General features: G+C 38.8%; 1 long non-coding RNA gene across 6 annotated transcripts; it reads right to left on the bottom strand.

The window, feature by feature from the left end:
* Window positions 1–243: 243 nt before the first annotated feature.
* Window positions 244–18,571, bottom strand: LOC131364532 (uncharacterized). 6 transcript variants are annotated; one of them, XR_009206500.1, is made up of 9 exons: window positions 17,901–18,571; window positions 17,761–17,778; window positions 15,624–17,553; window positions 11,496–11,588; window positions 9,226–10,886; window positions 7,739–7,818; window positions 3,976–4,133; window positions 2,171–2,234; window positions 244–1,820 (listed from the first exon to the last, which is right to left on the bottom strand). It is a non-coding gene; the product is annotated as an uncharacterized LOC131364532 (long non-coding RNA). The 6 variants fall into 6 exon arrangements; XR_009206501.1 differs by having other exon boundaries at window positions 2,171–4,133; window positions 9,226–9,290; window positions 9,764–10,886; window positions 17,901–18,569; XR_009206496.1 differs by having other exon boundaries at window positions 2,171–4,133; window positions 17,901–18,569.
* Window positions 18,572–24,461: the final 5,890 nt, after the last annotated feature.

Genomic DNA, 24,461 nt, shown 5'->3' with positions numbered 1-24,461 from the left:
CACGTTGACAGAAGCAACGTGTTTCCCACATCCTGCTTAGTACAAAAAAAAAACAATGTTTCATTCCACTAAATGATTTGGTTGTGCATATTTGATATTTTATTTCAGTAGCAATTCACAGGGTTATTTGAACACTCTGTTTGCCCCAACGCAGGTCAAATAGTTCACAAGGAAAATGCCTGCATGTTTCAAATAGTTGGTTTGACACAGTGAGTCACACAAGTGAATAACACAACCCAGGACTGTGCACAATTAAATGCAAGCTTTATTTATTTGAGCTATAAAATAAAACAACAGGACAAGCAATAAAGGAAAATGATACAATGCAACTATGTCAAAATAAACTAAACATTAAAACCTTAAAACACCTAATGCAACGTATATGTATGGATCCAGATTTGTACAACAAACAGGACATTATCTCGTAGGCTACTCGATTTGACAGCAGTGAAATCTCAGCTTTGCAAATATCAGATACAAAGAACAACAATGAAACAGACATTATTGCATCTTACATTTACAGCACCATTTCAGATGTATATTAAAAAAAATATATCAGTGCTTTGCTCTAAATATAAATACATATATTCATCAAAATACTTTGCTATTGATAGATACACTGATGCTCCAGCTGAGCTTCGGATTACAGTGTGGATTAAATGTGTTCGGACATACAGACTTGGCCTTTTTTTCCCCACAAGTTGCCTCTTGTTTTATTTTAATTTTAATTGAAATCATTCATATTCAGTATTTTGAAGATACTCCACCCAAAGAGTACATGCACACACACACACATCCTCGCCCTGAGCCACTCTCACCCCACCTGCAGTATCGACGTATTCACAGCTTTCACCTTTCTCTTGCTTTCTGAATGGCTTGTGTATTACATTTGCAATTGTCTTCGTGTCTCTCGACGATATTCTTTTCGGACACTGAAGTCTGAGAATGTAATTGATCCGAAGCCGTGGACGTCGTTATGGTTTACAATGCACTGAGTGTCTGAATCACACCTTAACATCACTACGCCCTATAGAAGCTATAAAACAATTATAGGCAATTTACCTAACATATAGTCTGACAGTAACACACTGAGATTTAAACGTTTGTACGCAGGTTATCGTTATCAGCACCTTTGCAGTGGACAGCGACCTTCTCGACATTTATTGCGCTTCAAAAAGCCAGAAACGAACCTCGTGACTTCTTGTCTATGCTTTAAGACAAAAAAAAGCCACGGATTTCTTTTTAACAAAACACATTTGCACGTATTACATCTAAATAGAAAAGCTGTCATGACATTTAGTCAACAGGAACAAAGACTTATTTTTCTAAGCATCGTCCTACGATAACCATTTGCACAAAAAAAAACCTTTGCACAAAAAAAACCACGCCTTGTCTTTTAGGACAATGTCTGAGACCCTGTGCTCGACCTTACAGTATCACCCACTGTCCCTGACACACAGCAGCCTAGTTACAGACAAACCAAACACACACGCAGTCGTGCTCTAACAAGCCAAATTCAGAATGGCAAATATTTTACTTCACCCTTCAGAATTTAATTCAACACTTTTTCTTCTGTTTTTGTTTTTATTTTTTTTAAACTACTGCATGCATCATATGCATGAAGAAACGACAGGAAATGGCAACGTTCTCAATGTCTGCATACTGCTTCCAACGCAAGCCCTATGGAGACAGAGACTTAAATACCTGACGGTGTCAAAGTTGTCCTTAATTAAGCAGCTGCACTCGACGAGTATAGAATAATCCCAAGTGAGTTTCAGCGCAGTTATCCATATCCATGTGCACGTGTGCAAGACGGTCATCTGTACAAAAGGAAAAAAAAATTGCAAAGTTAAAAGATGATCTTTGCTATTTGCAGCTTGACAAATGTTACATTTCTGAATTATAATCTCTCATTTCACGAATAAAATAAATTGTCAGAACAATAAACAGCCCAATTATCTGCTTATAATTTCACATTTCATAACATAATGCAAACATTACATTCTACACACCAGGCTGGAATTGTTTAATACCTAGGTTTAGAAATAACTGTGTATCTATTACATGTTAAGTGTTTATGTACAGTCCTGCTTTCATAGCACTGCTGTTTGTGGTGAGAAAAATAATATATATTGTCAGAGGCTCATGATCCTTATAATGCTGGACGTACCTGCTTATATCGTCATTTTTAGGTTTCTGCAAATACACAACCACAAGTTTTTGTTCAGCCTGGCCTTAATGATACAAGAAAAAAAAAAAAAAACACAAATACAAACGAATATTTAAACACTGAGAAAGCTGTAGCAAATAATAGACAATTAGGTTATGTTATTCATGTTTTTTGACAGCTACAATCAAACACAGCGACAGATACATATAACACACACACACACACACACACAAACACAAAGAAAATTCCACGTCCTCTTTAAGCACATCCACAGGTTTCACTAATATATAAAATAATATTTCCCCCTCTCCCTTAGATTTAATTACCTTCCAAGCAATAATATTATCTCATGATTTAACATTTTGCTCCAAAAATGTATATGACGTTCCATTTTACACACAGAACTGCGGTTACATAATCCTGAAAAAAATCTGTAGAGTACTGTTTGTCTTTACCTGATCTTCTATATGCACCTTAGAGCTTCCTTATATTACAGTATACAATTCTGAGTCATGAGAACCCGCACACACACACACACTGGAGAATTCTGCATCTTTTCATGCAAAATGCAATTCATCAAACTTCACAGACACACACAGACCACATGCGTATATATATATATATATATATATATATATATGGCATATTTTCATGCTCGTGGTAAGGCACAAATTAATACAAAATCTAGCTTCTGAATTAAAAATAATCACAATATACTATTTTGACGTGGGTGACATCCTTACAGTTAATTTATGAATGAAACATGAACAACAGAATGTTTTTAGCAACTCAGTATTGCTGAATATAGACAGTGATTGCTTATAAGCGTCAAAATAATTGTACAATCATGTGGTCATACACACTGACACGGTTCCTCTAACCTATGTAATGGAAATACACTGATCACTATGTCATGCCAGATTTGTTTAGAAACACTGTAAACGACCAGCTCATAAAAACGTCCAAATATCACAGATCTGCTCCGGACAAGGAGAAAGACAGCATGGTAAATGCACACATTTTTACATCATGAGAGTCCAGTACAAATAAAATATCAAATAAAATGCATTTAAAATGATTTCATTCTGTCAGATTTCTCTTTACAATATGTCAGATCCTACACATCCTGAACACGCAACCCCAAACTTTGCCAGAGACGCAACAACCAGTACAGATACTAAGACACACACACACGTAATTCTTGGCACACTTACTTGGTAACCTTACCTTTCACTTGTACACAGGGACTTACAGATCTAAGACCAAGGCTCACAGACAAACCCAGAGACAGGCACATGCAGTCACATTTCTATACACTATATATAAATGCACACCTTCATGCTCACACATATACCTTAACATACTAATATCTCCGTCACATGCAATAACAGTCACGCCTTTCATTCCAATGGCTGCTCATGATGGGCACGTTATCTACCATATAATCACACCACCACACTTTTCTATTAATAAACTTCTTATACACGTTTCAGCAGAGCCCCTTTATAACTGTTTGTAGTACAACAGAACTTCACGACAGATTAAAATAATGGCCTTACAATGTGTGTGAAACTGTCGCCTTTCACCAGTCATAGATGTGTGAGAAAGAAGAAGAATCAAAACCCTAAAAATAACTTTTTAGAAACTCTGCATGCATTTATTTAATCTTTCATTTTTGTCACATGTCTAAGTTAAAACACGACAGGCCTCTCTAAACTGACATGGCACCAAACACGATCAAATTTCCCTAACATGAAAAAAACTACAACGTCCACCAATTACCAATTAGTGATATCCATGCATACCAGCGCTTTTAGAAACAGAAGTTTAAATATCTGTTAAGGCTCAGTTGTCATGTTGTTCCTTGATTAAGCTGCAGAAATGGCCTCTTGACATATGGAACTGAGATAAACAGATTGCACGAGGCAGATCCAACTTCTTGTGGATTTTCTTAAATGGCTGCCTGTGAAAACATGAACAGAACACATAAAAAAATATGTCTTGTCTCAATTTCCATACAGCTTCTTTTTAAAACAAAGACTTTACATACTAGGGCGTTATTCCAAGTTTTAAATCCACAGATGTCTGCACCTATAGTCATCCTGCTCATATGCCACTCATATACACTCATCCGTCAGAACAGATAGACGTGGCACAGTAATATAATGTAGCGTTGTGTAGAGCCAGAAGGTTGTATCACATAGGCTAAACTGTCCTGCAAGTACCTGACCACATGACTGTTTAGATGTTGTCTAGGAGAAAATAATAAAGCGAATAAAAACGAAATACGAATGTAATGTGCTCACTTATTAATACTCACAATGCCCATGCACATACACTTACACAATAGGAACAAAACTACAAGAAAACATCCCTTTCTGCTTTAAACAGCTGGATTTTCACAGACTTCATGTTATCGAAGCTTTAAAATGGAAGCAACAAAATACCAAGCCCAAAAAATAAAAATAAAAAACATGGATATGACATGAGCTCACAGGTACGTTGTATACTGCATGAATTCATAAGAATAAATGTATTTAAAGGATATTTTCTGACTAGACTTTGAGGCACAGTGTACCGGATTAAACCTAAACCTAACTGTTCAATTGTATTTATTTGACTCAGTTCAATAAAAACAGAGCTGTGACACACACAAAAAAAACAAACCCCAGACTGACAAAGACTTTAGTGTAAAATATACACTTTAAGCATTTAATTAACTGTTGAGCTCTAAAAAACAAATGGTGCCAAACGTAGTAAAGGCACTCTTCTTGTGTCTACACAGCCTCGGTGACACGTCTCCCTTTTAGGAGGAGATAAATGATATGATTTATAATAAGAAGAATCATAATGTATCTATATTACATCCTGATAAAATCCACGTGCACGTTTTGGATTATGTTTTAAAGAAGACCATTCAATGGTTCTACTCCTTTAACACGTGCATGCCGCCCTTAAAGTATATACAATATATATTTACAGCCCTTAAAGTATTTACAATATATATTCACACACACACACAACAACAACAAAAACAACAGCAAGTACTCTACATGCTCAGGGATACGTGCGGTGCATCAACGTTCTGTCCCACTCACTCACACATACACACACACACACACACACACACACACACACACTAACAAGCAGTACACATGGACATATGATTTTTATTTTATTTATTTTTTTTTTACAAAAAGTATTTGCATGTAATAGTAATTGTGATCATTTACTACATGTACAATTAGTCCATCCTTCTATACAATATATAAGCTGTACCATAATGTGCACAAATTTTTCTGTGTGCAAATGTAAATAATTTTGCTTTAAATATTATTATTATTATTATTATTATTAATATTATTATATAATTAATTCTTTTTTCTTCAAATCAATAATATATAACTGACTTGATATTTGGGTCTGTGAGTGTAGTCATGTCTTTGTTAATATAAAGACACACCTTCCACAGATCCAAAACAAAAAGACAGCTCTTATCTCAGATACGTACTCAAACTCACATAAGGACAGCAGCACGCTTCTCTATATTGTGCATATAGTCGTCCTGGTAATAACTGAATAACGGTGCACACACAGCGACGAGAGGACGTTGTGGTCAGAGACCTTAAATGCTCCTTAGGATGCACTCACACTTTATAGGCACAGCCACAAAAGTATTTTAAAGATTAAAATGAATTTGTTTTTTCTTAGGAAAATGTACAGATACTAGTATAGTTACTTTTATGTGCTGCATAAAATATTAGTAGAACCGTGTCGCTGTACCTGCTGTGTCATGATACCTGCTAAACTCTATCCCCTCAAGTAAATACTCATCTGTCTGTCCTTGAAGTAAAACACACACCAGTGAAAATTTGAAGTATGTCATGTCTAAAAATATACACACAAACACAAATACATATACACACTCACGCACATGCACAGACACACACACAAACAGCTTTTAGGCAAGCTTTTATTTACATTTTTTTTAATGTACTAAATATTCCCACAAATGCAACTGATCCGATTGTAAAGCAGAATAAATTTAAAATCACTAGATTTTTTACTAAAAACTCACTCCAGGTCACAGGCATGCACACGTACGTCTCCATGCAGCACACATGCTCACTAAAATGGCTGCTCATGACGATCGTTCTGCCTACATCTGTCTCACTAACAGTCAGTCCACAGCAAAACCCCCTCTCTATGCAACCTGATTCTGCTTCAAAATAAAGCCAAGGATTTGTATCCAACTTTATAAGATATATTATTGTATATAAGTAATATAAGCAATGTAACTATCCTTATTGCACCCATAGGAACACCTAACAATACTAATCTAATCTAATTCCTCTGTGAGCTATTAGGAACATACACAATAAATCCTTACATTAGGTTATAATGTTACATTAAAAAGCTTTACGTCTAAAACCTGACAAAGTCATGCACAGTATATATATATATATAAATATGTATACTGTATATATACATATATGTGACTTGCAGAGATGTCCTAACCCCTTTCTTGACAAATTCAATTACGAACAATTACAGGAATTACTGAATATAATATATTATATACCTCTTGTATTACGTATATCTTTAAAGAAAATGAGCGACTTTGATTTGAATGTTGCTTCTCATTGCTTTTTTCTATATTGCTATCTTCAACCGAAACACAACTAACTAACACACTTTTTAATCCTCCTGCTCAGTCCCTTGTACAGAACATTTCTATAAGTCTACAGATTACTTCTGAAAGTTATTTATTTATTTATTTATTTATTTATTTTTTATATCATTTTTTTTTTTTACTTTTGGGACAAATATTTCTAAACGTCTCAGCTGATCTATCTAAAATAATGCATTTTTTTTTCTTAAAGCATAAAATCTAATCATGTTTCAGCAACGCAGCTTAAAATATTTTGTATAATATTTTTAATTGATTTTTTGTTTTAAACAAAAAATATCTCTCAAATCTGAATAAAAGTGTCAGACAATCTATGTGCACTGTAGTTTAGAAGTCAGGCCATATGCTAGGGCCTGAATGAATAAGTGAGGAAAAGCTTGAACCGAAACAGAGTCTGCTGTAGTAGTTAATTAACAGATGAATGTGAGTTAAATGAATATGAATACACTTTGAATCACGTTATTGACAGAAAGGCATTGGTTCCCCTCATCGTTTCCCCTCATCGGTTCCCCTCGGTCCCTTTTCTGTGTGTTTGTCTGTTGTCCTTTACATTCTCTAGCCTTATTCCTTATGTTTAAAGGAAATACCTAGTGCTGTTAAATACATTTTAGGCCATATTTGTTGTTTGAATATCATATATTTTGTTGATTGAATATAAAGGTCATGTTAACGTGAGAGCTGTTGTCTGTTTAAATGTGTGAAGCATATAGACTAAAATATTCTCACTTCTTTTATTAGACTAGAATTTGCTTTCTTAATTTGAAATAATACTATTAAGCAAACATACATGTAGCACAACTGAAGCTAAAATATGTTCAGCATTTTAAATACTATTTCATTTTTTTTTTCTCTGCAGGTAAATGCTGTGCAGGTTATACCTAGCTGTGTTGACTGATTCCTCCACTTTATTCTGGATCTCAGCACATGCCCATATCGTCCCTTGATTCTGCCTCGCTCTCTGTAAGAAACATGATATGGTACTAAGACAGAATGCTTGGCACTCAGGAACGTCCCACAGTTGACCCGTGAAAATGAATACATATCTAAATAAATGCACCTATAAATTCATACGCACCTCTTACATCACACTACACGCTGCAGATACAGCTTCTGTAAATCCAAAATAATGTGCCTTTGCTCTGCTTCATTAGTTTTACTTATAGATTAAATTCAACACTGATATATGTATATATATATATATATATATATATATATATATATATATATATATATATATATATATATATATATATATATATATATATATATACATACATATTTCATCATATTTACTGATACTTATTATATCATGCTTTTGGCACGCTCATATTATAAACTACCTGTTTTAACTGCCTGCTTATACAACACTTCCATGACACTGTTTTATAAATCCTGCAATCACTGTTAATTTTTATTTACTCTCTATTTATTTAGAATGAATAGCATAAAGAAATGTATTTATATCACAGCTCTAAAAAATTCTGTAGTAAGCATGTTTTTCAGCATTCAACAGTTTAAGGTATGTGAGAACATATTATAATATAACCTTTAGTGTAATTGGCATCTATGGCATCTAGAATTGAAATCATTTGATCAAATACATATTATTTGTACACTGCTCTTAATAATAGACATTGCTACAAAGCAGCTTTTAATATATATATATATATATATATATATATATATATATATATATATATATATATATCTTTCAGGAGAAGTCCCTAATGGACAAACCAGAGGAACCTGTGGCAAGGAAAAGTCTCTGAGACATGAGGAGTTAACTGGATACTCTTCTATTAGTCATACGATACACTGAATAAGATGTTTTAAAATTGCAAGGTATACTGCCACCGATATTATGCACATTTATTTAGAAGAGTCTCTAAAAAAAATGCACCAGATCCAGTCACAGGACCCCCCTCATAAGAAGCCAAGGACACTCTACGTTTCCAAAGCCACCCGTGTTTCTGAGTCATCCGTTGCACCTTCTCTGACTCATATGTTCAAACTTTAAACAACACTATAACTTCCTCTAGTCATAGCTTTTAGCTTTCTTTTTTAGAAATAAGAACTAGCCCACTTCATAAACATGAAATTGTTCCCTTCTTTATAGCGCAAACTATAAATCTTAGTCCATCTGTCAGGGGTCAATGAAATAAATTCAGCAAACAGATCATTCTGAGACAAGTAATGTAATCCCTGTTAATGTATATATATATGAATAAAAAAATAATAACAGACTTCATAACAAAGAAGATGTTTTTACATTTTCTAATGAAAACACTGAATACGTCTCACAAGCCACAAACACATATGAAGTCAAAATATTTGTAATGAATGATTATGTTGAAGGCTACTGTACCATTTACAGCAAAACGTTGGAGATGGTGCCTCAGATAGACATGTGGATCTACAGACCTCCATAATCTCAAAAAAGACAGTGAACAGAGATTAAGGGTAGAAGCATTATTAGAGAGACAAAATGATTTGCATTCAGAGAACAATGTGCTTTAAATTAAAGTCAACACCTAAACACCACTGTGTCCAGATTTGCCCTGGTGTTGATCAGGTTTAACACTTTCACTGTCAACTTTTTGCTTGCGTGAATTCCGAGACCACATGCATGCTTTTTTTTCTATTAATTAAAAACTATTGTTTTCTAATCCATTTTAAGTTTAAGTTTTCCTGAAAATATTTGAGAGCAGGCAGCACAGTTGCTATCTCCCAGCTCCAGATCAGGTGACTCTTGGTGCAGAGTTTCACTCCAGGACATCCTGTTTTCTACCACCTACCAAAAACATGGCAGCCCTAAATGACCACTAGATGTGAATGAATGTGAGAATGTATGCATGTTTCTCTTCAATGGACTAAATTCAGTGTGTAATTCTCAGTTCACTCACTCAGTGTTCCTGGAATAGGTTCTGGAATCCATGGCATCCCTGACCAGGATAAAGTAGTTACAGCAGATGAATAAATGAAAGAAAGAATGAATGAATGAATGAAAAATGAGAGCAGCAGAGAGAGTTCCTGCCTATAATACCTCGGAGAACTGGACCTTCACTGAGCTGATCAGATGTGGAGAGAAAAAGGAAAGACTCTTTTTCAATGAAATGACCTACAATGGCTAGAAACAGTGTCTTCTCTCAAAAGTGTGTTTAGATACATTAAATACGTACACGTTACTTCCCTTAGAAGTCTTCATATTACATTTTTCAGTTGAATTGATTAATTGAGTCACCTATTTTTTTGGGATATTTGAAGAACTTTTCACAAAAGTGAAAGACTTTATCAGTACGGTTAATAGACTCACTAATCCTCACCATCACAAGCTCCTTACGTCTCATATAGTTCAACAGGTCCAGTGTGGGGCACGTCTTATATTACAGGACTTGATTTGTGGACCAAAACTGTCCATGTCCATGTCCATATACATTTTACATGCATTGATAACAGTTTAGTGCCTTTAGTCATGTATACATTTATTTTTGGGGAAACAATACTGAATAGATTTTTAAGTAAATAAAATAAGTATTTATTTTTCTTGAAACTGAATGGGTTCCCTAAAACAATTACATTTAGAACTTAGAACAAGCACACAACAAGTACACAACAAGTGTTCAGCCTTATTTAAGCCTCACTGCTGAAACTCTGTCTTGAATCAGGGTTTCTAAATGCCAAGAATATGCAAAGCTTGATCAAGAACACTAAATCTAAAAGAATTTAAAAATATTAAAGGTTTTGTTTCTTGGTCACTCCACATTTATAACTTTACAGTGTTAATGTCTCCATTCTTCTAAGAAGAATGCAAGAATGAAGAAACCTCTTCTATGGGATGGTGTGTCTAAATGTTTGACTGGTAGCCTATACCCCTTATGAGGTTCTGAAATACTCATGATTGCTTTGATATAATTGGGAGCTGTTTGTTAGAGCTAAATATTACAATACTGACAGGTATCTGTTGTAAGATATCCTCGCATATGGTTCTGAAGTGAGGCCTTCAGCTAGGCCATCATCACAGGTGGTCTGTGTGTATGTGTGTGTGTGTATGCGAGAGAGAGAGAAAGAGAGAGAGAGAGAGAGAGAGAGAGAGTCTATACATGCCCATGTAAAAAAAATCATTAAGTATTATATTTAGTACACAATGCACAAAAAATAAATAGGATTTGAATGATCAAGGCTAAAATGATTAAGTGATATCTCATCAATATTGTGTAAAAGTCCACATTATCTAAAAAGTTGCTAAAAATATATCAAGATATTTGGTACTGCTCACCCAAAAAGTTATATATCCACCCAAATGATATGTTATATATCTTAAACCACTGACAGTATGAATTCCAATACAGAGCACTTAATATGTGGACCACACCCGGCTCTGATACTATCAGTGATAGACAATTGGGCCACTTCATATGCATTCTATATGCCTCTTTTTATTACAAAGTGTTACAGGCTGATCTAACTGATTACCTTAACTTAATTTTCCTTTATATGTCATATTTGAAAGCTTTTGCACATCACATTTGGCGTTCAAGCAATGAGATACAGAAATGTTAAGAACAGAAGGAGCAGTGTAACCATGAGAAAGAACAGAGAAAACAATAGCTTGATTTTTCATATTAAAACACTTACAGGGGCCGAGGTGAACAGTATGCATGGGGCAGCACCATGGACAGGCTGAGACGTCTGTAGTAACTAGACTCCTTCTAGAAGTTTTTGTAAACCCTACAAAGGAACCAAAACACACAGTTTAGCCTTAATTGCAAATATAACGCAAAAAGTCTACAGTATTTACCGGTTTGACTAAAATCGTGAACGTACATTACTGACTACTTCCTAACTAATGACTACAGTATATTTATACAACATCACATATATAACACGTGTATGTATACATCAAGCATGACATCCTATAGATATGGAAAGTCATCGAGTCACGGATTATGACACACACATACACACACACACACGCACGCACACACACGCTCGCGCGCGCAGAGGGAAAATCAGACAGACAGACAGACAGAGAGAGAGAGAGAGAGAGAGAGAGAGAGATACACAAAAAGGTTACAACTTCTCAGACAGCAGCCTGACTTTCTGTGTGCTGTGCCTGTTTGGAGACACAGGGGTTGTTACGTGCGCTCGCGTATCGGAGGATGCGCACGGGGCCATTAACTCGCTTCACAGTAAATTCTTCCAAAAATACAATAATTCAGTGATTTCTCTGATATGTGTTATTTGCGATAAAGCACTGATTGTTTAAAGTTTTTCTTTCCTTTTCTTTTTAAGCAAAAACAACGCAGAGTTGATAATCTGCTAATCTAATTAACTCACACGCTTTAGTATAGATATACGGTACAGTTAAACAAAACAATATATGTGCTTTAACTTATCTTCCTTTGTCAGACTAAAAGAAATGTATTGACGACTTGAAAGCTCAGAGGAGAGACGACCTGATAATCCAGCGTGAGGACCATTGTATAGAACTTCTACAAGTTATATGATGACAACTGATACAGACCTGATGCGCACACAATACGCCATCACTAATGTGAGGCTCATGATTATGTTCACTTTAATTTTTTTTTTAAATTAAAGTGTTGCATCACTGGACTCTGTCAAGTGTCACGTTTCAGGGAAAATGTTATTTCTATTAATAAACCGACAAAACGTGTTTGGAGCCCCTCGTGAGTGTTGCGTCATGACACTACATGTTGTTTGGTTCAGGGGGTTTCGTGATGTAGTGAATTGTCTACAGGGCGGCGTATCACCCAGGATTTAGGCCTATACATGGTCGTTATACAATGACGTAATGTAGGAACATTAATCTTTGTACAAAATAAATGTTTTGATTAATTCAGTGCAGTCTCGATTAGTTAAATTTATTCAGTTGCATTATGGAGTGCACTTGTCTGTACTAACTTTGCTATCTGCATGCGTTTTCAATGACCATCTGTAGATACGCACAAATGAATGCTAGACAAGTCGTCTCATATGAGCTATCATTATATTCTACCTACCAATTTGTGTGAAATCCTAAACAATAAGCCCAGGAATACATTAATTTAGACAGAACTGTGTATACCATATACAACCTACTAATGAGTGGTGATAATGTTTCACGTACAAGTTTAACTGAAGTTGGTGAAAAGGTTGCTTTTTTTTTGTCTAAATCAAAACGTGATCATAATCGACATCGAAATTATGGTCACGTAACAGGGAGATTTGGTTTAAAATAACGTTACCTGACATCTAGATGGCTAAATAGTCCAAGTGTGTTTTTTAAAGAGGCCACTATAAGGTTAAATCGCAGCTACAATTTGAGAAGTTCCCACGAGAACAAAATTATAGCCACAAGTTATGTAAGTAGTGGCGGCTCATTGGACCTGCAGAGAGCACGTCTTTAGGGTAATTGTGAATCTGACACACACACACACACACACACACACTTGCTTTGCTTCCTTGGCTCCAGACAGTTGTCAAAATCTTTATTATCATGAAGGTATGGTTACTCAGTGACGGGGAATGATTGAATGAACTGGAAATTATGGGGAGTCTGATTTCTGATTTCATAGGGGTGTTACAACTGCCGTGGGCCGTGTGTGTGTGTGTGTGCGTGTGTGTGTGTGTGTGTGTGTGTGTGTGTGTGTGTGAAATGAATTACTGGAAGGGAGGAATCTTCTCGGGGCCCCTATAATGACGTACAGACTCACAGTGACGCCTGTACTTCCACACGTTGGTACCCTGTTATTTATATGCTGATCATTTCAAAATTGACTTATGGTACCGTAAATCGGCGTGCATTTATAATAATGACTAAACGTGTGTCAGTTTTGTTGCAAAAGGGGTGGGGTCATTTAAACAGTGTTTCCCTTCAAAGTACCCAAACATATCCAACCCTACTCCCACCCCCCGAATGGACATCTGTGTTTTCCCACGTGCGAGCTGGAAACCCGTTGGTGGATCTGTGATGTTTGGGTGACTTTCTGCAATCGCTTTCATGATAGAAAAAGGGTTCTGGCAATTGAGACGCCAGATAGTCTTAACTCTAGAGTGGTGAAAAAGTTCGGCTTTCACATTGCAGCCGCAACACACAGCGGCAAAAAAAATCGTAAAATAAGTTACACAATAATAATAATAATAATAATAATAATAATAATAATAATAATAATAATAATGACTGTAATCATATAAAGTCCAGGGGGTCTGTGAAGCTTCTTCCGATGTAAATTCGCCGAATGCGTCTACCGCAAATGCTTTTTGGGGTAAGGGCTTCCCAGCTAGATACATATGAACAGCAAGCCCAGACCGCAAAAAGATTCGCGAAAGACAAATTTCAGTCCGCTTGCAGCTTAAGTCCATGACATCGAACAGTGACATCCAGGTGCCTCGAGCTTTCGGTCTCGCTCGTTTCCTACATCGCACTGTGTGTATCCAGATATCGGCAAGTCGAGGCACTGAAGGCTTCTCCGTGCCTAAAGTGTATTCCCACTCATTCACATTCTACGAGCACAGGGGGAGGGGGCGGGGGTTCAACATCCAAAAGCCAGAGCGCTGCTTGCGAGCGCTCTCCACGGTCCTGAATACACTCCTTATCCCGATAGTTTATTTCCCTCCTATTTCCCCCTATTCAGCCCGCCTAGCACCCAGCGCTGTATGACTCGCGCAATACTACATCTGCACGTGTGTAAAAAAAACCCAGCCGGCCTCTCTTTCCCCTTGCGCTGCGATTCTTTTGTTTTAGCAAAAATGTCACATATCCCCTCAATCGAGCTATCGCTTAGTAGAGCCATGAGCAGATAGTGCCGCTGGAGTGCTCTGGGTGGGAAGAGAGCAGTCTGTAATCTGCTCGCAATAAATAGGGAGCAGCGAGGAATCTTATTGGACCAAACAAAAAATCGTCATCCACCAATCGGTGTCTTGCTCATATAGGGACCCCCCTTTTTGAAAAAAAAAAAAAGATAAAGAAAGAAAGAACGAAAGAAAGGGGAAACCAAATTTGCATCCTAGCTGGCGCAAATGACCAGACATAGACAAAACTATGTTAAAAAATAAAATATTGTCTACTCATATCTCACTGTTTCGTGATGATAATACAGCATATAGAACAGTATGCATTCACGATTGCGATCATATTGCTGGTTAAGACAAACCTGTGAGCGACGATAACAGATAAGTGCTTAAGCAATAGATAACAAATGACCAGCAATAAACAGGGTCGAAACACCCCTATTCTAGGATTGTGCACGTAATTTAAGAGAACAGACCACCAAATCCCCCTCCACACGAAGAGAACAACATGACAGGTTTCTGAAGCAGCTTCATTGCATGACCACAGAGAGTTCACTGGCTGATACCATTGAGTGGGGACACGGGGGTCTCCATAAACTACCTGCACAATCATTCAGATTCTTTTCATTAACGTAGCTAAAACTTTAGAGCATCAGTCATTTACTGTTTAATGGATACTGGATGTATTGCTTGCATATACAAATTAAATAGCATTATCTTTAATAAAACGTCATTTAATAATGTAGCACATGTTGCTTCAGCAAAATAATTAACAACAACAACAACAACAACAACAACAATGCCAGTGACTTAAAGAATTTTACTTGTGCACTTACTAGGCTATTATTGTTATTACTTTTACACCAAAAAGTAGAAAACATAAAAGTTATATAAAATGGCAAGCAACCATTTGTTCCTTTAGAATAACAGACCTAGTCTATTTAGTATTGGTAGCTGAATTTTACTTACCAGAGAATTCCTGTTCTTATATCCACATAGTAATCATTTGTCAAAATGCACCACAAAGTCTCTGGCAATCCCTTTTTGGAACTATATGCAAGAAACTGTACTAGGTGGGAGGGTCACGATCTATATCTGGACCCCCCTCCCCACCCGGTATACACTCTCTCTCTCTCTCTCTCTCTCTCTCTCTCTCTCTCTCTCTCTCTCTCTCTCTCTCTCTCTTTCTCTCACACACACACACACACACACACACATACGCTCTCTCTCTCTCTCTCTCTCTCTCTCTCTCACACACACACACAAACACACACACACGCCAGTCGGAACTCATCCCAAACCAAGATCCTCCCTCCCGCCCCTTAATCACAGATATTCTTCTCATGTCTTCGGTGGTGCAAAGGGAGGTTGAGGTGGCTCAACGCAAAGAGTAAAGGGCTAGAGAGATAACATGTGTAAATATCTTGCCCAGATGCCATTAAGAGGATTTTATTGGGTGGTCGTTTCGTTTGCGGACGTCTCCAGCATTCAGTCACGATTCTCCCCCTTCCGTCTGCAGCGCACAGCGACTGCATCTCCTGACGCAGCCAACGCGCCCATATTACTCACTATAGCAGTCACGACTCCGAGAAATCTGTTTTGCCACCAAAATTACACCGCCAGTATTGCATTATTTAAGAAGATCTTGGCATGTCTGGACTAGGTGCGTTTAACAAAGAAAAGCCACATGGTCTTAAGGTCAAGGTTATCTACATCGTTTTGTCGTTTCCCATGTAAGCAAGCAGTGCTCACCGAATCCTAGTTTACATGCCTGGTAGCACTAATTTGCCAATTTCAAATTTTGTCTGTTTCATGTGGCTATTGTATCTTGGTAGGTATTAAACAATGATAAATAGGATGACGGATATTCGGGTAGAAAAGGCTCGTATAAACCTGAAATCTGCCATCCATGTCGACTCTTGCGAGCAACATTGTTACAGTGGTAACGGTGCTCTTTGGCACGATGTATCGTGATAGCTGCGCCTACCAACTGTTGTTTCTTACGCGCAAGTATTCTCACTCTAAAGCGTGCACTTCGACAGATTTGTGCCAAATTTCGGCGACGTCTGTGTGCTGCAGACTCGGAGTTACCAATCTGTCAAGTCAAGAGTACTGGCAGACGTCATTTTGTGATTGCTGGTGATACTCTGTAGACAACACTGACAAATACAAAGTGAATGCATATGTGCCAGCAGCAGAGCTGTATTTCAGTTCATAGCAACGAAAAAAAAAACAGTCTGTTGCAGAGCTGTATAATGAAAATGACGTGGGCGGAAGAGTAATCCAAGTCAGCCCGCCTATTGCCATATTATCTTTAGCTTCTAACTGCAAACTGAATTGTACGAACAAAGCAGGCGGGAAAACTGTCATGCGGAGTTATGAGTACGAAACTTAAGGATGCATTTCGAATGACTCTGAGAAGCAGACTGCCTGCGCTGCTGCGTCCATCTGCGGGCGATATATATATATATATATCTATGTAAAAAAAAAGAAGAAGAAGAAGAAGCTATGCCTAGTTGAGAGTAATTTTGGCGCAGGTCAAGCAGTAGCACAGGCTCCCCTTGACGCCACATTGTGTTTTCAGCCCAACTGTGCAGCCTGTGGGTTCCCCTCTTGTCGGCTCCGGTGCAGCGCTCCTTTAGCGCCCCATGGCACTCCTTCTTTCCTGTGCATGCTTTCATCTAGTGTCCTCTTCATTTATTAAACCAACATCACCCGGTGTTCATCTGATGGTAGGGATTTCCATTCGCGAACTTTCAGTTGTAGCGAAGACAGAAAGCGTAAAATGGCTCAACAGCGCCGTCAGACAAATGAGTTTGGTCTTGCTTTTGTGGCTGTCATATTTACGATATGTGAGATTCCTGCTCGAGAGAGAGATGGCGTTTTAATGTCCATGAAGCTGAGAGGGAAAAAAACATGAAGTTACAATCAAAGCTTGGATGGAAGTCCATGCCAGTGGCTAAATGTTGTTTACCCCTGCGTCGTTTCTGTTCTGTGGCCGGAATGGCTTCTGTATAACCCAACAGCATGCATGCACCAAACCCCGTTGCAATAATCAAACACAAGAAGTACATTGAATCGAACACCGCTTTGCACATGTACTTACCTATGCAGCGAGCCCTTGCTGAAAGGGGAAACACACACACACACACACACACACATACATACATTTTAAATCAATCAAACGTGACCACATTACACATAAACAAGATGACAATCAAATGCTGCCTTTGGTGCAGGTCTAACCTCAGCAATGTCCAAGGTTTCTCAGAATTGCAGTCCTTTTTATACTTGTGTTACCCCACTGCCTATTTCTGGAGCGCGATCAAACACTGCTGCTATTTTTAGCTCGCAGTACGAAAAAAAACACTCACAAAGGCATCGCTCCGGAGCGTTACGTGGAGTGCATGCAATGTACATTAATTTCTGCCTCTCCAACTCCGTGCAAGAGCTCCGAGTCGGCTCTGTTGCATCGATGCAGTGGTTTTTGGTTACAATACTGCCAAGATGCCCTTTTTTCTGTTGCCTAAAACAACTCGTAAACTAATCGGTGGAGATCTGTTGTGATCTCGCTTGGTATGAGTTTGTTGCCGCTTTCCTTCTCTTTTATCTCTCCCTCTCTCACCATTCTCTTCATTACACGCGTCTTACGCTGTGTGTCTCCATGCAACTTTCGCTTGGAAACTCAGGACGGATTCGCTGCTCAAGAGAGAGAGAGAGAGAGAGAGAGAGGGAGAGAGCACGCGCGAAAGAAAGAGAGACCAAAAAAAAATCAGCTTTACACTACGTCTTCAACGCTTTTATATATAGGTCTACACATATAACAGTAAACAGTACCAGCACTAGGTATAAAACAGCATACAAAAGATGATAATTAAGCCTTGCAGTCAGTCTTTTTTTTCTCTCCTCCTGCTGGAGGCTGCGTCAGTTACTAGGCATTGACGTCACATTTAGGTTTTCCCACTTTACTGTCTGTGGCTGTTGATTACAACTATCGCACACAGACGCGCCGTAGTGAAAACGGTGTGTAGCAAACAAAAAAACAGACCAATGCAAATCCAAAAAGGGTTAAGTGATCCACTGAATATTTTCCTTTCAATCGTTCAACAATATTAGGGAATCATATGATGTAGTGGATTGCCGTCGCGACCAACTTGCTTTGCCATGGACGCATCCAGTGCAGGGAACACCATGTATCATTTCTTTGAACACCACATATGCACCCTTTAGCTGCTTGTTTTCAAGCAAGAGCTTTGGAGCAAAGTATAGTGTACGGACCCTGGCAATCATATTACACAAGAAAGCTAATTGTGAACTGAAAGGCATTTATTTTTAGTCTTGAATAGAAAAATCCGAGACACTGTGTTGCGAAAGGGACTGTGAGGTTCCTGGTTTCTAAATTCTAAATTCAGCCACAAAACTGCCAAAGAGGCTGAGACTCAGATTGAAGCGAAGAAATAGGAATATGTAGCAAAAAGGCTAAATCAAGCCACATATCAATAGCTCCACTATCTGATCTAATGGACGCATGGTGTCGCCAAACGCCGCAACAGCTCTCCTTTAAGCCCCAGCTGCACTGATACGATACATTGCCAAAAGTTTCGGGACACCCCTCCAAATAATTGAATTCAGGTGTTGTTTTTCAGGGGTTGGGCTCGGCCCCTTAGTTCCAGTGAAAGGAAATCTTGATGCTTCAGCATAACAAGACATTTTGGACAATATCATGCTCCCAACTTTGTGGGAACAGTTTGGGGATGACCCCTTCCTGTTCCAACATGACTGCACACCAGTGTACAAACAAGGTCCATAAAGACATGGATGAGTGAGTTTGGTGTGGAGGAACATCACAGAGTCCTGACCTCAACCCGACATAACACCTTTGGGATGAATTTAAGCAGAGACTGTGAGCCAGAACATCTCATACAACATCAGTGCCTGACCTCACAAATGCGCTTCTAGAGTAATGGTCAAAAATTCCCATAAACACACTCCTAAACCTTGTGGAAAGCCTTCCCAGAAGAGTTGAAGCTGTTATAGCTGCAAAGGGCGGGACAACTCAATATTATATCCATGTGCATGTAAAGACAGACGTCCCAGTTTTGGCCTGGCTCGCAGTCTCCGCTCTAATTCATCCCAAAGGTGTTCTATCAGGTTGAGGTCAAGACTCTGTGCAGGCCAGTCAAGTTCTTCCACACCAAACTCACTCATCCATGTAAAAGGCCATCCCCAAACTGTCCCCACAAAGTTGGGAGCATGAAACTGTCTAAAATGTCTTGGTATTCCGGGGCCAAGCCCAAACCCTGAAAAACAACACCTGAATTCAATAATTTGAAGGGGTGTCTCAAAACTTTTGGCAATATAGTGAGGTTACTGAAAATGTTGGCTAATAAAAACATTTGTGGTTTTCTTTTGCTCTTAAGGAAACAAATTTGTAATTCAACCTTATTCAAACAAACATAGTACATGCTCCTTTGTGTTTTAAATTTAATATGTTAAAATGTTGTTTCATAAATATTGGCTACTAATTTAATAAAGATGAATAAAGCCCAGTGCTTTAGCCAGAGGTTATATTAGCCTATGTTGCATACATAAGACACCATGCTTCAAGTTAATAGGGATATGTGCCATTTAAAAAAAATGGCATAGGCAACTGCCTACTGCAGCATGGCGATATTGCCTGTTAAAGGTAACTCAAAGAAGAAATGACTGTATGAGGTGTCCATGGCATTAGTGGATAAAGTTTTAGTCTGTTGTTAAGCAATGCTGCATTCAGTGGGAAAACTACGGTTAATGTCACCATATTTGATGCATCCGTGGTTCACTCTCTCTGCTGTAGTACTTGCTATAAGTACCTTCACCCCTTCTTTTTGTAGAAACTACTAGCTGAATATCTATTGGGTTGGCTGTGATTCCAAATGACAGGGAACCCACACACCCCACATTATCTGGTGTTAATCCAATACATCAACCAAGCATTTTATTTCACCCCTAAATGCAAGAGCTAGTATCTAACACCTGGATACCACTGACACAAGGCCACAAGGAGCCAACTTATCTGTTTTTCACCGGTAAGGAATTTGGAGATGATGACCATGTTCATACCTCTTGGTAGGGTAATACTGAACTTGTAAGACTTGGTATCTCTCCAACAGGGAATGGTTCCTAGAGCTACCTCTTTTGTGAGAAAGGAGAAACCTAGGGTTCGGCCACAGTCTGATGAGTAATTTTAGTTCCAGCAGGCCCAAGGGAACCACTGCTGCAGCTGCAGTCAACAATTGCAGCTTTGTCGATAAGAGCCAGTATTAGATGTATCATCTTGCTTGCATCTTGAATGTTCAGATGTATACCACATGTCATAATGTGAGGGTGGTAATAAAAGTAGGCAAAGCACAGATCCATTCATGTGAAACAGTGTTGTAGCTGCATGGCGTGAACTTACAATAAAGGGGAGTTCTTGATGGAACCTTGATGGAACGCATCAATTGTTTTTCTGAACTAATAATTGAATTTTAAAGGAATCCCTATTCTGAATGGTGTTGTCTACTATTTCAGTCATGCCCATGTCCAAAGGGAAACAATGTTTTGTCCGAACAGCAATTTTTTAATGGTCTGATTAACATGGCCTTGAGCTTTGAGTATTGAGTTTTGGTGTAAGAGTAAGAACTGAATGTGTCTACCTATAACATGGCCATCAGAATCCACTGATCTGTAGGTAGACCTTCATCCCTGGCAACCTGATATGGCTGCAATGTATAGGACTTCCTGGCACCCCTGGCTGGAAAAAAGCAGCCAAATTTGAAGAGGATTGCTGACAATACTTAATAAATGCACATGACTGGTGACACAGAGCCTTTCCACTTATGCACTTATGACTTATGACTGGCATCCAGTGTGCCCATTTGCAACTGCATGAGTGTTTGACCATTGGTATCCACAGCCACATGCATGTCCACAGATGTGCACAGTGTATCATTGGAATACTAACATGACTAGTAGTGTGGCTACAAGTTTCACTTATCTTAAACTAGGATTCAACAGACCTCAGACAAGGGTGGCAAGCAAGTGATTTCTGAGTTGGGGAGGCCAGATTTTGGCAGGACTACAATTAAGCTCTAGCTCTGGGACTACCAACAACAGTGGATAATTATGGGCTTGGAAGCCAGTGGGAATCAGTTGGGAGGCACAGGATTATTGGCAAGACACACATGCTTCTGCCCTGTTCCTCCTGAAAGCTCCCATGTATGTGAGGGAAACAGAGGGACATACTATCCTAAAAAACAGAGCGAAACTCTGGTGCAGAGTGAGTGACTTGGCTAAGATGATGATGGCAGCACAATGATAATGAAGGGGGGCACACACTTCAGCCCTGATAGTACCAATAGCTCCAGTATCTGAGGAAAAGAACAGAAGGACAATCTAATTCCATGATCCAGAGCAAAGCTCTATTGCTGAAAGAACTCGGTCAGAATTCACTTGGTGGCATAAGGGTAATGGAGGAACACACATACTCTAGCCCTGTTAGCACTGATAGCTCCAGGTAAAAGAAGAGACAGCCACACATCTATTCAGTAATCCAGAGCAAAAGACTGAGCAGGTCAACTGATATGTGGTCAGTGCAAGGATCATGGAGGCAGATGCCTGCTCTGACCCTGTAATTGCAGATAGGGTGGGACAATGGAAAATGGAGGGACATAAATGCTCCAAACCAGTGAACTGGAGCAACATTCTACCTATCATTGACCCATCAGCGTGTAAGCTAACAAACTAAACTGGCTACCAGAGAACACTATAAGCTAAGAAGTCACAGGCTCAAAGGACTCAAAGAGAGAATTAAATGTATACATTTACCTTGGTTAAGAGAATGAATTGAACAGGAGGCAAAACAAACATCTGTCACAGCTTTGAAGGACAGATGACTTTCTAACCATAGAGACATGGTTAATTTAACTGATCAAGACCACATTTCTGATATACTATTTAGGAAAATAGTACAATTTCATGGCTTATCCTAATTTAGCTTGTGAACGCTAAAGTAATTTAATCAAATCAGGGGTCATCTTACTTCCCATGGCTAGTTTGTCCTCAAAGTTGACATGTTAGAAGCAGGAAAAAGAGTTTGACAAGGGCCAAACTGTGGGGTGTTACTGGTCTGCAGTGGTCAGTATCTATCAAAAATGGTCCAAGAAAGGAACAGTGGTGAACCAGCGAATGGGCAGCCAAGTTTCATTGATGCACATGGGGAGAGCTACTGTTGCTCAAATTGGTGAAGATGTGAATGCTGGTTCTGATAGAAAGGTGTCAAGAATACAAAGTGCATCAGAGTTTGTTGTGTATGGGGCTGCATAGATGAAGACCAGACAGGGTGCCCATGCTGGCCCCTGTGCATCGCCAAAAGCTCCAACAATGAGCATGTGAACATCAGGACTGGACCATAGAGCAATGGAAGAAGGTGGCCTGGTCTGATGAATCATGTTTTCTTTTACATCAAGGAGATAGCTGGGTGCGTGTACGTCACTTACCTGGGGAACACATGGCACCAGGATGCTCTATGGGAAGAAGGCAAGCCAGCGGAGGCAGTGTCATGCTTTGGGCAATGTTCTGTGGGGCAACCTTGTACCTTTGACATGTACAACCTAACTAAGCATTGTTGCAGACCGTGTACACCCTTTCATGGAAACGGTATTCCTTGATGGCTGTGGTCTCTTTCAGCAGGATAATGCACCGTGCCACAAAGCAAAAATGGTTCAGGAATGGTTTGATGAGCACAACAACCAGTTTGAGGTGTTGACTTGGCCTCCAAATTCCCCAGATCTCAATCCAATCCAGCATCTGTGGGATGTGCTGGACAAACAAGTCCGATCCATGGAGGTCCCACCACGCAACTTACAAGACTTAAAGGATCTGCTGTTAACATCTTGGTGCCAGATCCCACAGCACACCTTCAGGGATCTAGTGGAGTTCATGCCTCGATGGGTCAGGGCTTTTTTGGCAGCAGAACATCTATACTGCTATAAACTGCTATAAATTTATAAATTCATAATGGTAACTATTCTTATTCATCCCTGTAAGATGTCCCTTTAAAAACCTCTGAACACCATAGTATCTTCATTTTTTTCAGCTTTGGTTGTCTTTAAGGTATGTACCAGTGTATCAAATCAATACCTTTGTGTGCAGGTGTATATATGCTGTCACGTATAACATAGTGTGCAAAGAATGTAATGATGTATGATGCGGTATTTGCAATGAGTGCTGCTAACATATAACCATATTTAGTTTTCTTCTGACCTCAGTGAGTGTATTTTTACACATTCTTTATCACACTGTAGAGAATACCATAGCGTATCTTAGCTTTGTTGGCCTTCTCTCATTCAAATCACTAGCTTTATTAGGTAACACCTAGTGCACTGTTTATTTTTCCTGCAGCTCGGTTATTCTAACATAACACTTATCTTTCACTGTCCTCACCAGTTGGTCCTTCTATGTTCTCTTCCCCAAGGATTTCACACCTCCCATATTCTAGCTGACCAGCCAACTACATGAGGCTAGTATTGTTGACTGTTTAGCTGGTTCCTCCCTGTTATCTGTTTGATTAGATGGCCTGTGACTATTGTGCATGAGAGGCTTGCCACACCATGTGCTGTTCACCGTGTGTTGGATGGATTGTTGGTAATACATGACTCTGGAACTGGAGTCGTTTTTTTCCTCCACACAGTAAACAGCTTGTTTTGTTGTCTTTGGGTCAGACCGTTCCCATTTGTTGTGTTCACTATACCCTATAGATAGCTTAAAGTGCCATGCTGCAAGACT

The sequence above is a fragment of the Hemibagrus wyckioides genome, linkage group LG14 (genome assembly GCF_019097595.1).
Source record: "Hemibagrus wyckioides isolate EC202008001 linkage group LG14, SWU_Hwy_1.0, whole genome shotgun sequence".
NCBI classification, from domain to species: domain Eukaryota; kingdom Metazoa; phylum Chordata; class Actinopteri; order Siluriformes; family Bagridae; genus Hemibagrus; species Hemibagrus wyckioides.
Note: the sequence above shows the minus strand (reverse complement) of the source record. Positions and strands in the feature narration are given on the sequence as shown.